Source organism: Microcaecilia unicolor, chromosome 3 (genome assembly GCF_901765095.1).
Source record: "Microcaecilia unicolor chromosome 3, aMicUni1.1, whole genome shotgun sequence".
Classification (NCBI taxonomy): Eukaryota; Metazoa; Chordata; class Amphibia; order Gymnophiona; family Siphonopidae; genus Microcaecilia; species Microcaecilia unicolor.
In genome coordinates, this window is record NC_044033.1 from 74,203,406 (window position 1) to 74,219,389 (window position 15,984).

A 15,984-nucleotide genomic window follows, 5' to 3' on the forward strand; every position below is an offset into this window, starting at 1 on the left:
GCTGGAAAATATGTATGTTTTATAAAGATCTAAAATCAGATATCCTCATTGTAAATGCATTGTTTTAAAGCATCAGAGTAATGGTGCTACATTTCATGTCATAATTCAGTCAGGAAGATTTCTATTTGTCATGTCACGGTAGATCTGTGTAGACTGAGAGATTGCACTGTGAACTTTATGATGACACCGATGTAAGAATGAGAAGATGTGCTCAAAAGGCAAACACGAGTATGGTCAACTCTCTAAGATTACATAAGAATATAAGAAAAGCCATGCTGAGTCAGACCGAGGTCCATCGTGTCAAGGGCCCTGTCTCCGAAGCAGCCTGTCTGGGTTATAAGTATCCAGATTTCAAAAAGTAGACCCATTTCTCATAGTTCGTTTCCAGGAATGACCAATGGCTCTCCCAAGTCTAGCTAGCTAATCTTTTATGGATTTTTATCTCCAAGAAACTTGTCCAAACCTGTTTTGGACCCTTCTTCATTAGTAAACTTGACCACATTCTCTGGCCACAGATTCCACAGCTCAATTATGCACGTGTGGAAAAGTACTTTCTATCATTTGCTTTCAGTCTGGTGGTTGTTAGTTTCATAGGGTGTCTTCTTTTTTAATGTTGTTTGAAAGGTTAAATAAACAGCTATCCCCTAATTAAAGTTCCACCCTGCCCATGATTTTATAAACTTCTATCATAACCCCTCGGTCGTCTTTTTCCCAAGCTACAAAGGCCTAATGTGTCTACGTCCCTTCATAAAGGAACTGTTCTATCCCTTTTATTATTTTTCTGTTCCTTCTCTGAACCTTTTCTAATTCTGCCACATCCTTTTTTAAATTGGAATGATACTAACTGCACAACAGTATTCAAAATGTGATCCTAACAGGACCTCTATTGAAGCATAATGATAGTCTCAGTTTTGTTCTCCATTGCTTTTCAAATAATCCCTAACATTCCATTTGCATCTTTGGTAGTTACAGCACCCTGACACAAAACTTCCAAAATGTAATAAAAGCAGAGGCTAAGAAAGTAAATACCATTGGTTTTCTATTCAATATGGTGCCTTGCAAAGGTCTTCACACCCTTGTACATTTTCACATAAAGCTGTGAAAAACAAAATTCTAAAAGCACTAAAGTAGGAATTTGTTTCATTAATCTAAACCTGCACTGCAGGGTTGCTTGTTGAAAACACTTGGAAATCTGTTGTTATGCCTTAAACATTACATAGTAGATGACGGCAGAAAAAGACCTGCACGGTCCATCCAGTCTGCCCAACAATTCAAACTCATATGTGCTACTTTATGTGTATACCTGACCTTGATTTGTTTGCCATTTTCAGGGCACAGACTGTAGAAGTCTGCCCAGAACAAGGCCCACCTCCCAACCACCAGCCCCACCTCCCCCCACCGGCTCTGCCACCCAATCTCGACTAAGCTTCTAAGGATCCATTCCTTCCGAACAGGATTAGGTCAGTATTCAGCAGGATGGCCATGGCATAAAGATAATGCAGTTTTTCAGTTAAAAAATGTATTCAAGTATGAATGCTCAAAATGCCAGCATAAAGCATAAGTACATAAGTACATAAGTAGTGCCATACTGGGAAAGACCAAAGGTCCATCTAGCCCAGCATCCTGTCACCGACAGTGGCCAATCCAGGTCAAGGGCACCTGGCACGCTCCCCAAACGTAAAAACATTCCAGACAAGTTATACCTAAAAATGCGGAATTTTTCCAAGTCCATTTAATAGCGGTCTATGGACTTGTCCTTTAGGAATCTATCTAACCCCTTTTTAAACTCCGTCAAGCTAACCGCCCGTACCACGTTCTCCGGCAACGAATTCCAGAGTCTAATTACACGTTGGGTGAAGAAACATTTTCTCCGATTCGTTTTAAATTTACCACACTGTAGCTTCAACTCATGCCCTCTAGTCCTAGTATTTTTGGATAGCGTGAACAGTCGCTTCACATCCACCCGATCCATTCCACTCATTATTTTATACACTTCTATCATATCTCCCCTCAGCCGTCTCTTCTCCAAGCTGAAAAGCCCTAGCCTTCTCAGCCTCTCTTCATAGGAAAGTCGTCCCATCCCCACTATCATTTTCGTCGCCCTTCGCTGTACCTTTTCCAATTCTACTATATCTTTTTTGAGATACGGAGACCAGTACTGAACACAATACTCCAGGTGCGGTCGCACCATGGAGCGATACAACGGCATTATAACATCCGCACACCTGGACTCCATACCCTTCCTAATAACACCCAACATTCTATTCGCTTTCCTAGCCGCAGCAGCACACTGAGCTGAAGGTTTCAGCGTATCATCGACGACGACACCCAGATCCCTTTCTTGATCCGTAACTCCTAACGCGGAACCTTGCAAGACGTAGCTATAATTCGGGTTCCTCTTACCCACATGCATCACTTTGCACTTGTCAACATTGAACTTCATCTGCCACTTGCACGCCCATTCTCCCAGTCTCGCAAGGTCCTCCTGTAATCGTTCACATTCCTCCTGCGACTTGACGACCCTGAATAATTTTGTGTCATCGGCGAATTTAATTACCTCACTAGTTATTCCCATCTCTAGGTCATTTATAAATACATTAAAAAGCAACGGACCCAGCACAGACCCCTGCGGGACCCCACTAACTACCCTCCTCCACTGAGAATACTGGCCACGCAATCCTACTCTCTGCTTCCTATCTTTCAACCAGTTCTTAATCCATAATAATACCCTACCTCCGATTCCATGACTCTGCAATTTCTTCAGGAGTCTTTCGTGCGGCACTTTGTCAAACGCCTTCTGAAAATCCAGATATACAATATCAACCGGCTCCCCATTGTCCACATGTTTGCTTACCCCCTCAAAAAAATGCATTAGATTGGTGAGGCAAGACTTCCCTTCACTAAATCCGTGCTGACTTTGTCTCATCAGTCCATGTTTTTGTATAAATGCATGTTTATGGCATTCCTTCTATTTCTGTATGCAGAATGAACATATGTTTAACAGACAAAAGCTGAATTTCACTGCATTCCCTATAAGTTTTAACCTCATTCTTGCACCACCCCAAATCCCACCTTAAAATAGATAACTCTGACAGTATAGAAATATATATAGGCCAATTATGTGTGTAAGTGGTGTGACATCTAAGGGGTCACAGGAGGGTCACGTGGTGAATGGAGATTGGGGTTAGCCCAACCAAAGCCCAGGTATAAGGATTTCTGCATGGGACAGCAGCAAGGGAGTGCTCATCTTATAGGAGAAAGCTGTATGTCTGGGATCAATGGGGGAGGGATGAATAGACTTTCAGAACTCCACAGTAGCTAGAGCCTAGGGAATGGCACTAGGTCTTCTGGGAGTTGTAGTCTAGCTCTATTCCCCACAGAATGGGGCTGATGATGTCATCTCCCTGAGACAGAAGGGCGGGGTTCGGAAAGCACCTGGCAGTCCTTAGCCCTACAAAAAGGGTTTCTTCAAACAGACACAGAGAGAGAAAGGAGGAGGGAACTCCCTAAGAGCTGGTTAGCAAGAGTGCAAGCAGGCTCTCTAATCCCAGGCAGTGAGGACCCTAAAGACCAACTGGCCAAGAGTATTCCCTGAACTATGTTAGGATATTTGTTTGTTGAGCAAGATGCACTAAGAGCGTGAGCAGTGCTCAAAGTTAAGAAGGGAGAAGGTAACTCCCTAAGAGATGGCCAGTGAGAGTGCAAACAGGCTGCCTCTCCTGGCCAGTGAGGACCCCAGAGTACCAACTGGACCACAGCTGAGTATTCCCTGAAATGTGTTGGGATATTTGTTTATTGGGCAAGATACACTAAAAGCGGGACTAGTGCTAAAGTTAATCTTGGACTGTGTTTTGAAATACCAAGGCAAGTGGAAGCCTGCATTTGTTTTCTGCTTAAGGCAATGAGGAGGATTCCCAGAGAGAGTAAAGGAGCCTTCCTCTAAGCTTCTGTAAAGGCCCCACATAAGCAGAAGTTGGCATGAGGCATGGCAGCCCAAGGGAAACCTGACCCTAAAAAGCTGTTCCAGAAGTGGATGAATATCATGTCCATAAAGAGAAGAAGACTACCTGCTGTATTAGTGAATGTATTATCCTGGATACTGCTGGGCTAACTCCACTGCTTAAGACTGTGTTTTATTTTGAAAAAAAGTATAATAAACTTAGCATCGTTTAAAATGGAAAGAGCGGTTTCTCTAAACTTGTGTTATGGGGACGGAATTATCAGTACCACGGCCGGCGTGCCCATGACAGTGGCAGTAAATTTATTTTAAGCCTTTATGCAGTTGGCACCCGCTGCCAATCCTATAACAACTTTTGAATATCACACAGTAATGGATTGGCATTTACCCTGCATTTCCTGTTAATTTTAGCCTCTTTCATTTAACCCACATGTGGTATGCCAAAGCGTAAACACAGGCCATGAGTCTTTTTCTCTAGATAAGACTGGCCCTATGGATCACTTTGCTGTGCAGACTCCCAGGCCGAACGAAGCAGGCCGTAGCAACAATATGTCCACATTGGAAGAGTCAACCAGCCCCCACTGTCACCCTGCCAGAAAAATACTTTTAAAATAGATACATCTGTGGAAAAAGAAGCTTATATTGCCAACGCCCATGTCGAATCCCCCTCCTCCTTCCTAGGCCAGGGCACGAATGGGCTCCCCTCATGATTAGCTCGCCAGCTGCAAGATCCGAGGTTGGAACTGCAAACTGATACTCCGGGGTGGCTGGCTATTTTTTGGAGGGGCTGAAGGTATCTGTAGCAACACAATGTACTGGAAAAGTCTCCTCATAATGTTACCTTGGAGCACATCTGGATAGCTGCACTGGAAGTCAACCTACTTGCTAATTTACAATCCATTGGGGATCTAGATGCCTTTTGTGAAAACACTGATAAAATTAATAGCATTCATCAGATCTTCCCAAGCTATTAATGTTGATTTGAGTGACAATAAGCATAGCATAATACACAACAAAATTTAAAGCAAAAATACAAATTAAGATATAAAATAAAATTTAAAATACAATAATTGCACATGTAAATAAAACAACTTCAATAGTTCCTAGCCCAATATATAATAGCATAATCACAAACATTTCTGGAACACATCAATTTTTGACTCCTAAGGAAAATATCTCTTTGGAACCAACCATCCTCTAGAAGTGAATTCTAAGGATTACCCACTAAAAGGAAACCTCTTGTGTTCACTCCAACTGTACTTTGGCTGAAATGGCCAACAAACTGTTCTATGATAACTGACAACCCGGAATATATTATGAGAATTGTGATGGGAGATCCCTCTAGCTTAGCTCTCTGGGCCAGGATCTCAGCACTAAACTCCCTTATCATGAATGAGCAGAACATCAATGTGCTACTTATAAGCTATATTTACAAGCACAATGTTTCTCTATAAACTTCTTATTAACAATTCCACCATTAAAATACAGTCACTTATATATCCACTTGCAAAACTTTATTCAAAGTGCTCTCCTAAACTAGAACATGAAATCAGACCTTCAGTCTAAACTGCAGCCTATAGCTTTAAACGGTAAACTCTCAGCTAATGCATCTTGCTTTAAACTGCACATTTCCAGCTTCTACAATAAGCTCTCAATGCCATAATCTTAGTGCCTAAATGTAAGCATCATTTGCACATTAGGATATAGAATTCTAGCACTTACTTGCATGAATGTTAAGTGCTGGTTGGGTGCTAAACAGTATTCTACAACCTTAGGGGTCCTTTTACTAAGGTGTGCTAATGGATTTAGCGTGTGCTAACAATTAGTACACATTTAAGGACTAGATTCTATAAATGGTATCTGAAAAGTTGGCACTGAAAATATTCCACCCAGGCGTATTCTATAAATCGCGCCTAGATTTAGTGGAGTGGAGGAGTGGCCTGAGTATCGGTCTTGAAATCCAGAGGTGGCCGATTCAAATCCTGCTGCTGCTCCTTGTGATCTTGAGCAAGTCACTTAACCCTCCACTGCTTCTGGTACAAAATTAGATTGTAAGCCTTCCAGGGACAGAGAAATACCCAGTGTACCTGAATGTAACTCACCTTGAGCTACTACTAAAAAATGGTGTGAGCAAATTCCAAATTAATAGAATACTTAACCAAAAAGGAATATTAAATCCATAGTCAGCAGTGCAACAAATAAGTAAATGAACACCACAGTAATCAAAATTTTAATGTACTAACTTTCACAGGAATCAGAAACAAGAGGGAATTGTGGGGAGAAGGACGGTTGTGCTTTTTAATCTTTTCACTCATCTGGCCTACTGGGAATCAATACGTAAGAGTGCTTTCTACTTTCTTGCAGAAGTGCTTGCACCTAAAGTTAGGCACGTAAAGACAGACTTACACTAGTATTCTATAACAGCAATTCTGCATGCAATTGCCAATATAGAATTCGCAGTCAGCAAGCATCATCCCAGTGCCCAACATTAGGTGAGCTATACAGAACTACCCCCTAAATGCATAATTACCTTCTACAGTACATTTCCCACACAGACTGCAACATTTCCACGACACGAATCTTCCCATTAGCTATGTGCTTTTTCCAGCTCTAAGCCACAATGTTATATTAATTAGGAGGTTATTATACCTGAGCCCCTGATGAGCAATAAATCCAGCCTTCACACAGCTCTTGGACAACATTCTAAATCAACATACATTTGGCTTCTAGTCAGGACACATCATACAACCACCACATTGCCTTCTGTCACTACTCCAGAACACTGACAATTTATATATCTCTTAAACATAAACCAGCAACAATAATCCAGTTCTCAACATATTTCAAGGTCTGATTACTAAGCCTCATGCATTCTCCACCTATGGGTTCCTCCTAAACTGTCCTCCTGTCATGCTAGCTGGCTGGAGCTCCTCTAACTTGAGTACCTACCCACCCTCTGCCTTTCTGCAAACAATCTGACTTTATTCTGTTTACCAGCAGCCCACCTACTGGCCTCAGGTGTTTAATATCCACTCTTTATGCTTCTTTTTCATTGATTCTCAATTCAGTAGCTCCTCTAAAGCTCTTCTCCAGTGGCCATCAGAAACACTTCTATTGGTTCTACTTGGAGCTATGTTTGCTTAAGTGGCAGATTTGAAGAGTTAAGCACCTATGGTGAAAACATCATTCCCTCTCCAATTATCTCATCTTCCTTGCAAAATGCAGTTTCACTTGGCTATCCGTTCAACCAAACACACCTATTTCTCTGTCTCGTCAAACAAACCTAAAGAAGCTTTTTCAAATTATTGACTGTCTCTCTACCCCCAATCCTCTGTCCTATTCCCCGGCTCAGACCTGACAGCCTCCGTTGAGCCCTTAGTCCCTCAATCATCCTTGTAGATTCATCCTATGTCCCTCCCCCTGTCTCTTCTAGACTCTGCACATTCACAATTGCTGTCCTTTTCCAGTTGTATGTCTTTCTACCCACTCTTTGCCGTTACTAAAATTTTCTCTACATTGAACAATTCCTATTCTCCTTTAGAACCCCAGCCTGCTACAATGTGTCATAATCTAGCTCAATGATTCCTAATGATTGTGCTTCCTCTTCTACAAACCACTGTATGTGCTCCTTGCTGCAGCATGCAACAATTACTTCCACTCTTTAAAAAAACGTATTAGGATCTTACCAACCCTGCAAGTTTCAAGCCCATGTCTAATCTACTTTTCTCAAAACTATTGGAAAAAATAGGCCTTTATCAACTTAATTTGTTCCTGGAGAGATCATTAATTTTACAGTCTGTCTGTGTCCCACAAATGACAAGATGGATTTGGGTAGGCTGGAGTGGGCTTCGACGGCAACTCAAGCAGTTGGAACCTAAGAACAGTGCCAGGCAAACTCTATAGTCTATGTCCCAGAAATGCCAAAGAAAGACAATGATCAAGTATTTTATATCACATTCACTGTTGGTTTAATCATAAGGTAATAAATAGAAATAAAACAAAACATAGAAAAGAAAATAAGATGATACCTCTCTTATTGGACTAACTTAATATATAATCAAAAAATGTATTGTTAGTCCAATAAAAAAGGTACCATCTTATTTTCTTTTTAATGTTTTATTTCTATTTATTACCTTTAAAAGTGGACTAACACGGCTACCACATCACTTGGTTTAATCATGAATTGATAATGGATGTGACTGTTGGGCAGATTAGATGGACCATTCAGGTCTTTATCTGCCATAATTTACTATGTTACTATTCACCACAGATTATTTTTAAATTGCTGTGTCTGGTTTACAAAGCTTTCTACATAGGATTTCCCTTCTATTTCTCAGAAAAGTTGAACATTAACTTCAGAGCACTTATTGCGTTACTCAGCATCACCTCCAGTTTCCTTTGTTGTGTTAGATTAACTTTCACTAGGAATAGAGCTTTCTATTATTCTGGTCCTTTTTTATTGAATTCTCAGCCTGCAGAAAACAGTGGCATTCAGACCTATTTAGGCTTTCATAAAGCCCTGAAAACTTGGCTCTTTGAAAATATTTTCGGAGGTTGATTCAGTAGTTTTAGCTGATATGCTGAGCTATGCATCTTCCAATACTGTGTTCAGGTTTTATAAAAATTTTAGTCTCATATTTTTAGTATTTCTTTTGTATTTATGTTTATTTTTAATTACTACTGTAAAGTTGTAATTTATTATAAACCACTTTAAAACCTTGTTGTATTTAGCGGCATATCAAGTGAATAAATCAAATCCTTGCCAAGCTGGTCTCCACCCGAGACACAGTACTGATTCCCTCCCAACAGCATTACATAATGAAATTAGGTCCGCCATTGATCAGCTCAGCTCTGTGATTCTTGTTTTGCTTGATCTATCTTCCACATTTGATTTAGTAGATGATGATCTACTTCTTCACCTCCGCAGTCTTGACATCTGTGGTATAGTCTGTAATTGGTTTAAATCTTACCTTTCTTGGAGATCCTTTCAAATTCATAATGACTCCACTTACTTTGCCTCATACCACTCTGCTTTTGGGGTTACCCAGGGATCCATTCTGGCCCCCCACTCTTTTTCAACATATTCCTTGCAGCACTCCCACTCTTGTTCCAACCCTCAACTGCAGCCCAGATTGTCAGGCTGATGACAAAGATCCTATTTACATTGTCCCCATCCTCACTTGACACTTTCCCTCCTGATACTTGACTTCAAGCAGTTGCCATTTGGCTTAAGGATAATTGCCTTTTCCTTCATTCATCAAAATGTGAGTTCATTTATTTTCCCAATTCACATTCTATTTGCCCTTCTATTCAGGGGTGCACTCCTACCCTTCCAGGATACTTGTGCATTCTTGGTGTTACCTTCAACCCAAAGCTCACATTATTATCGCAAATTGACTTGGTCCACTCTTCCTTTTTTGCTCTTCATTGTATCCGTTTGATCAAATCCCTTCTCCTTCAACCTCATTAGAAACCGATTAACTCTCTTGCCATCTCCAGGTTAGGTTACTGTTGTTTGCTTTATAATGGTCTAACTCTCAGTACACTTAACTGTCTGCAAGTCATTCAATCCACTGTACATAAGAATATAAGTGTTGCCATTCTAGGACAGATCAAAGGTCCATCAAGCCCAGTATCCTGTTTCCAACAGTGGCCAAACCAGGTCAAAAATACCTGGCAAGATCTCAAAAGAGTAAAAAAGATTTTATGCTGCCTATCCTAGAAACAAGCAGTAGATTTTCCCACGTCTATCTTAATAATGGCTTATAGACTTTTAGGAAATTATCCAGACTTTTTTAAAACCCTGCTAACTGCTTTTACCACATTCTCTGGCAACGAAGTCCAGAGTTTAATTACATGTTGAGTGAAGAAATATTTTCTCCAATTTGTTTTACACTTACTACTCAGTAGCTTTATTGTGTGCCCTCTAGTCCTTATATTTTTGGAAAGAGTAAACGCGATTTACATCTACCCACTCCACTCCATTCAGTATTTTATAGACTTTTATTATATGTCCTCTCAGCCGTCTCTTCTCTAAAGTGAAAAGCCCTAGCCACTTTAGCCTTTCTTCACAGGGAGGTCCGTCTCATTCCCTTTATTAATTCTGTCGCCCTTCTCTGTACCTGTTCTTATTTTGCTATAACTTTTTTGAGGTGCGGTGACCAGAATTACACATAGTATTTGAGCAATACAAAGGCATTATAATAGTCTTATTTTTGTTTTCCATACCTTTCCTAATAATTCCTATTTGCTTTCTCAGCCACCACTGTACATTGAGCAGAGGGTTTCAAAGTATGATCAACAATGACATCGAGATCCTTTTCCTGGGCGGTGACTCCTAAAGTGGAACCTTGTATCATATAGCTATAGTTTGGATTCCTCTTTCCCACATGCATCACTTTGCACTTGCTAATACTAAATGTCCTCTGCCATTTGGATGCCCAATCTCCTAAGGTCCTTGTGCAATTTTTCACAATCATCTTGTGACTTAACAAATTTGAATAACTATAGGGGCTCATTTTCAAAGCACTTTGATTTACAAAGTTCCATAGGTTACTATGGAACTTTGTAAGTCTAAGTGCTTTGAAAATATGCCACTTTATATCACTGTCAAATTTAATTACCTCACTAGTTATTCCCATCTCTAGTATATTAAAAGAATAGTGGTCCCAGGACAGACCCCTGGGGAACCCCCCTACTCTCTGTTTTCTGTCTTTTAACCAGTTCTTAATCCACAATAAGACTCTGCCTCTTATCCCATCACTTTCTAATTTCCTCAGAAGTCATTCATGAGGCACGCTGTCAAATGCCTTTTGAAAATCCAGATACACAAAATCGACCGGCTCACCTTTATCCACATGTTTATTCACCTCTTCAAGAAATGTAGTAGATTGGTGAGGCAAGATATCTCTTGACTAAATCCATGTTGCCTTTGTATCATAATCCATGCCTATGTACACACTCAGTAATTTTGTTCTTTATAATAGTCTCTACCACTTTGCCCAGCACCATCGTCAGGCTCACAGATCTATAATTTCCTGGATCACCTCCCCTTTTTAAAAATTGGTGCTACATTGACCACCCTCCAAACTTCTGGTACCTTGCTCAATTTTAAAGATAAATTACATATTACTAACAATAGCTCTGCAAGTTCATTTTTGAGTTCTATCAGTAGTCTGGGATGTATACCATCCAGTCCAGGCAATTTGCTACTCTTTAATTTATCAAATTGCCCCATTACATCTTCCAGGTTTACAAAGATGTGTTTCAGTTTCTCTAACTCATCAGCACTGAATACTGTTTCTGGCACTAGTATCTACCCTACATCTTCCTGGGTGAAGACAGACGCAAATAATTCATTTAGTCTCTCTGCTATGGCCCTGTCTTCCCTGAGTGTCCTTTTACCCCTTGCCCTTGGTCAGCTAGCAGTCCAACTGATTTTCTATACTAGCTTCTTGCTTCTTATATATCTAAAAAAGTTTTTATTATACAGTTTTGCCTCCAACGTAATCTTCTTTTCAAAGTCTCTCTTTGCCTTCCTTATCAGCGCTTTGCATTTGACTTGCTATTCCTTATGCTATTTCCTATTATTTTCAGTCGGATCCTTCTTCCATTTTCTGAAGGATGTTCTTGTAGATCTAATAGCTTCCTTCACCTAATTTTTTTAACCATGCTGGCTGTCATTTGGCTTTCCTTCCAATATATCTGGTCTGGACTTCCAGGATAATATTTTTCAATAACATCCACTCCTGATGTAAATTTTTGACCTTTGTAGCTGCTCCTCTAATTTTTTGTTGACAATTCTCCTCATCTTATCATAGTGTCCTTTTTGAAAGTTAAATGTTAATGTACTGGGATTTCCTATGGGTACTTACTCCAGTTATTATATCAAATTTGATCATGTTATGATCACTGTTATCAAGTGGCCCCAACACAGTTACTTCCTGCACAAGATCATGCACTCCACTAAGGATATCTAGAATTGTTCCCCCTCTTGTTCATTCCTGAACCAGCTGCTCCATAGTTTGCCTTAAAAGTTGGAATGCCCCAAAAGTTGCTATCCAATGGGAGCCTATATATTTCCTTATGGTATTTTATGAAGAATATTTATTTATGTATTTTATTTATGACATTTGTATCCCACATATAGACTGGAATAGTCTGGTTTGTATCAAATGAAGCCCTTCTATCCTCCTCCAGTAAGCATCTAAGAGCATAAGACCTGGAATGTGGCATGGATCTGGAGTGATGTGGAGGAAGTCTAGAAGCTCAATATAATAATAAAATTAATAAGCAATGGACACTTAGAGGGGGAAGGGGCATTATGAACATCGGCTACTGTTAAGCCAAGTTATTTTAACCCGGGTTATTAGTAACTAGGATTCATTGCATAAAATGGGACCTGTGCTAAAATTGCACAAGTTAGTGGTAAAATAGCCCATCTTAACTGTTTCCCATGTTGATAACTTACCCCCCCCCTCCCCACACACATACCTCAAAGTATAATTGCCCAGCACATTTTTGCCTCATCACTATGCAGTTATACAGTAGTATTTGTATAATAACCCACAGTAATTCTATCTGTGGACCTAAAATCAGTCCATGCAGTGATGAGAAGGGTGACTTTGCTGATTCCCATACATGTTTTGCATGGAAAACACTTGAGCCCTCCTGATCTTAACCCCTTTACACTCTAACCAATATATTTGGGGACTTTATTGGTGAGAGGAGGTTTGTTTTACAGAGAGAATCAATGGTCTGGTTCAGCTATAACAAATGTGCTCATGAAGTAGCCTGGCACTCCCCCATCCCACCCCCTTTTTATTTATTTTTAATGGAACATGCCCCTTCAATCTGGTGAGTAAAATAAAGTCCAGCAAATCACGACAATAAAAATCTCCCTGCTTGTCATCCTCTTGTCACTAAGGTATAAAAGATGAAAAGTCTGAATGGTGGAAAAATAACAAAGTAAGGAAAATGATCTAACAGACGGGGAGGCTTTGTGTACATTCACGCCTGTGCTCTTGTACCAAGTTTGCAGCTGGATTCCGTTCACATTGAGCCTGTAAATACAAGAACATATGTGATTTTTTTTAAATGTGCCCTTTGCCTGTCAATTTCTCCCAAACAGGTGTTGGCTAAATGATTATAAATTGGCCTCTGGATACACCTCTTCAACTGAGCCGTACAGGACTGGTGATAATATAATTAGACCTAAAAACATCAGGCTGCTGAATGCTTCCCATCTGTCTGGCAATAATGTTTAGTTAACAATAGTCTTTAAGAGAAGCACCTTCAACTTGCAGTTCTTCAAGTTATTTATGGCGCTATTCTTAACACACCAGCACTCCAGCTAACAAGGGCTTTCGCTGCTGGGAAATTAGCAGCACCATTGGCCCTGTATAAAAAAGGATCTTCTGCGTTGAACATCTGGGGATCTCTGCATTGACATGCATCCACCTCCGTTAAAGTCATTTCTCAATGCATAATTCTAGGGCTCTGTATTAATATTATAGCTGCATTCACAAATGATAATAAGGAGCCAAACGCTTTTTGTTTAATGCCAACAGTAGGCCAATCACTTATGAAGCTGTTAGCATAAAGGACAGCAAAATAGCTTCTTTAACCCCCTCAAATAGGACTTGTTCAATTTCCAGAGAAGAATACACCATTTAAACATTGCTCATGGGTTTGCTGAGCGCTACAGCAGACAAATATCTCATTCGATACTAATTTGTTCCAATTGTTTCTCCAATAAAAGGCTCTTATTAAAGTAGTTTTTTGTTTTATGATGAAACAAATGCTACCTTAGAACAAAAAGAGATCGTGAAACAATTACCTTTGATAAGCATACCTTACTGCATGATACGATTCATACACACACACACCCCCCCCCCCCCCCCATGTTCGTTGCTTTGCAGCATATGGTATAATAGAAGAAATGGCAGCTTCTTTATAACCCCCCCTCCCCCATAAGACACTGAAGTGTCCTTTTACAAAGCTGCGGCAAAAGGGGGCCCGAGCTGGCATCGGCATGTGTTTCTGACACGCATCGAGGCCCCCTTTCACCGCAGCAAGTAAAAGGCAGGGTTTTTCTTTAAAGAAATGGACGTGCGGCAAGTCACACTGGCGCTACAAAAATAAAAAGGTTTGTAGCACCGGAAATGGCGCACACAGGGGGTGGGAACTACCGCCAGGCTGCAGTGATAGCCCAGTGGTACTTCCCTTTTAGCAAGTGGTAAGCCTGCATTGGGCTTACCGCCACTTTGTAAAAGGGCTTCTGAATGCCTGGTTCTAACATGAATAAACGAAATGTCCTGTGCAAATATGGAACATGACAATAGATAAGGAATGTAAGGGGCAGCCAACATGCCCAGTTTCATTCCTGGTGTAATGCCATAGACATCAAATATATATTTTAACAATTTTTAATGTAATTTTTCCATTTTGAAATGTAGTGTTCAGTACTACTCTTAATTATGTTTCAAAAAATGAGGAAAAAGGACCTCAGTAACCTTTTTCATGCAGATCATGTGGTTTATCATCTGCTAGAACTTTAGGTTCCTTTTATCATTCATTGGTCCTTAAAAACCCCATTCAAACTTTTTTACTTTTTTTTTTTCAAAATGTTTTAAAATTCTGAGGTGCAAATTATAAAATGCTGAACAACTATGAAATAGAAAATGACTTATTAGTCATGAAAGTCCCAATGGGGCCCGTTTCACCATTATCACTGGCTTCCTCAAGGGTTATTTGTCAGCATAGCAGAAAAAGTGCTGTTATACATCACATTCATGCACCGGCATAGCCGCATCTCGGCTGACGTAGCTGATGCGATTATGCCAGTGCATGAGTGTAATGTATAGCAGCACTTTTTCTGCTATGCTGACACATAACCCCTGAGGAAGTCTATGATAATGGTGAAACGGGCCCCGTTAGGACTTTTATGACTAAACAAGATAAGACATTTTCTTTTGCATAGTGGTTCAGCATTTTAAATGTTTGAATGGGGGTTTTTAAGGACCAATGAATGATAAAAGGAACTTAAAGATTTAGCAGATAATAAACCATATGATCTACATGAAAAAGGTTACGGAGGTCCTCTTCCCCATTTTTTTGAAACATAATTAAGAGCAGTACTGAACACTAAATTTCGAAGTTGAAAAATTATACATAAAAATCGTTAAAATATATATTTGATGTTTTGGTAACCCAGATTCTTATGAGAATGTATTATATTGATTTGGGTTCATCTCTTTTTGTATTGTAATGACATAGACCAGGGCTCAACAAACCCCCAGTGCCAGGTCACCATAACAATTAAAAAATCGAACCTGGTGCCTAAGGTTTGCAGCCTGCACTAAAACATACCCGGTGAACAGTGCAGGCAAACCTCTTCTCTCTCTTCCTAACAAGGCAGACGAAACTCTTCTTTCTGGCCAATGAGATGCTGCTTTCCTTTGCCCAGGAATCAAAGCAGCATCTCATTGGCTGGGAAGGCAAGCAGCTCTTCTGGTTCTCCTCCTATCTCGCCCACCGGACCTTCAGAGTACACTCTCATGGATCTTCCTCCACCCCCATCCCGCTCTCTGTTGGAGTTCCTCAGGGATCTGTCCTTGGACCCCTTCTTTTTTCAATCTACACCTCTTCCCTGGGCTCACTGATCTCATCTCATGGCTTCCAGTATCATCTTTATGCTGATGACACCCAGCTGTATCTCTCCACACCAGACATCACCGTGGAGACCCAGGCCAAGGTATCGGCCTGCTTATCCGACATTGCTGCATGTATGTCCAACAGCCACCTGAAACTGAACATGGCCAAGACCGAGCTTATCGTCTTTCCACCAAAACCCACTTCTCCTCTTCCTCCGCTCTCGATCTCAGTTGATAACACCCTCATCCTCCCCGTCTCATCTGCCCGCAACCTTGGAGTCATCTTCGACTCCTCCCTCTTCTTCTCTGCGCATATCCAGCAGACAGCCAAGACCTGTCGCTTCTTCCTCTTTAACATCAGCAAAATTCGCC

The 15,984-nt window shown here is 40.5% G+C and overlaps 1 protein-coding gene and 1 long non-coding RNA gene across 5 annotated transcripts in view; one reads left to right on the top strand and one right to left on the bottom strand.

Annotated features, from left to right (window-relative positions):
* The window catches only part of RPS6KC1 (ribosomal protein S6 kinase C1), a 335,059-nt gene that overhangs the window by 112,899 nt on the left and 206,176 nt on the right, over window positions 1-15,984 (bottom strand). The gene's annotated exons all lie outside the window — the stretch shown is intronic.
* Window positions 1-15,984, top strand: part of LOC115465521 — a 74,547-nt gene that overhangs the window by 42,984 nt on the left and 15,579 nt on the right. The gene's annotated exons all lie outside the window — the stretch shown is intronic.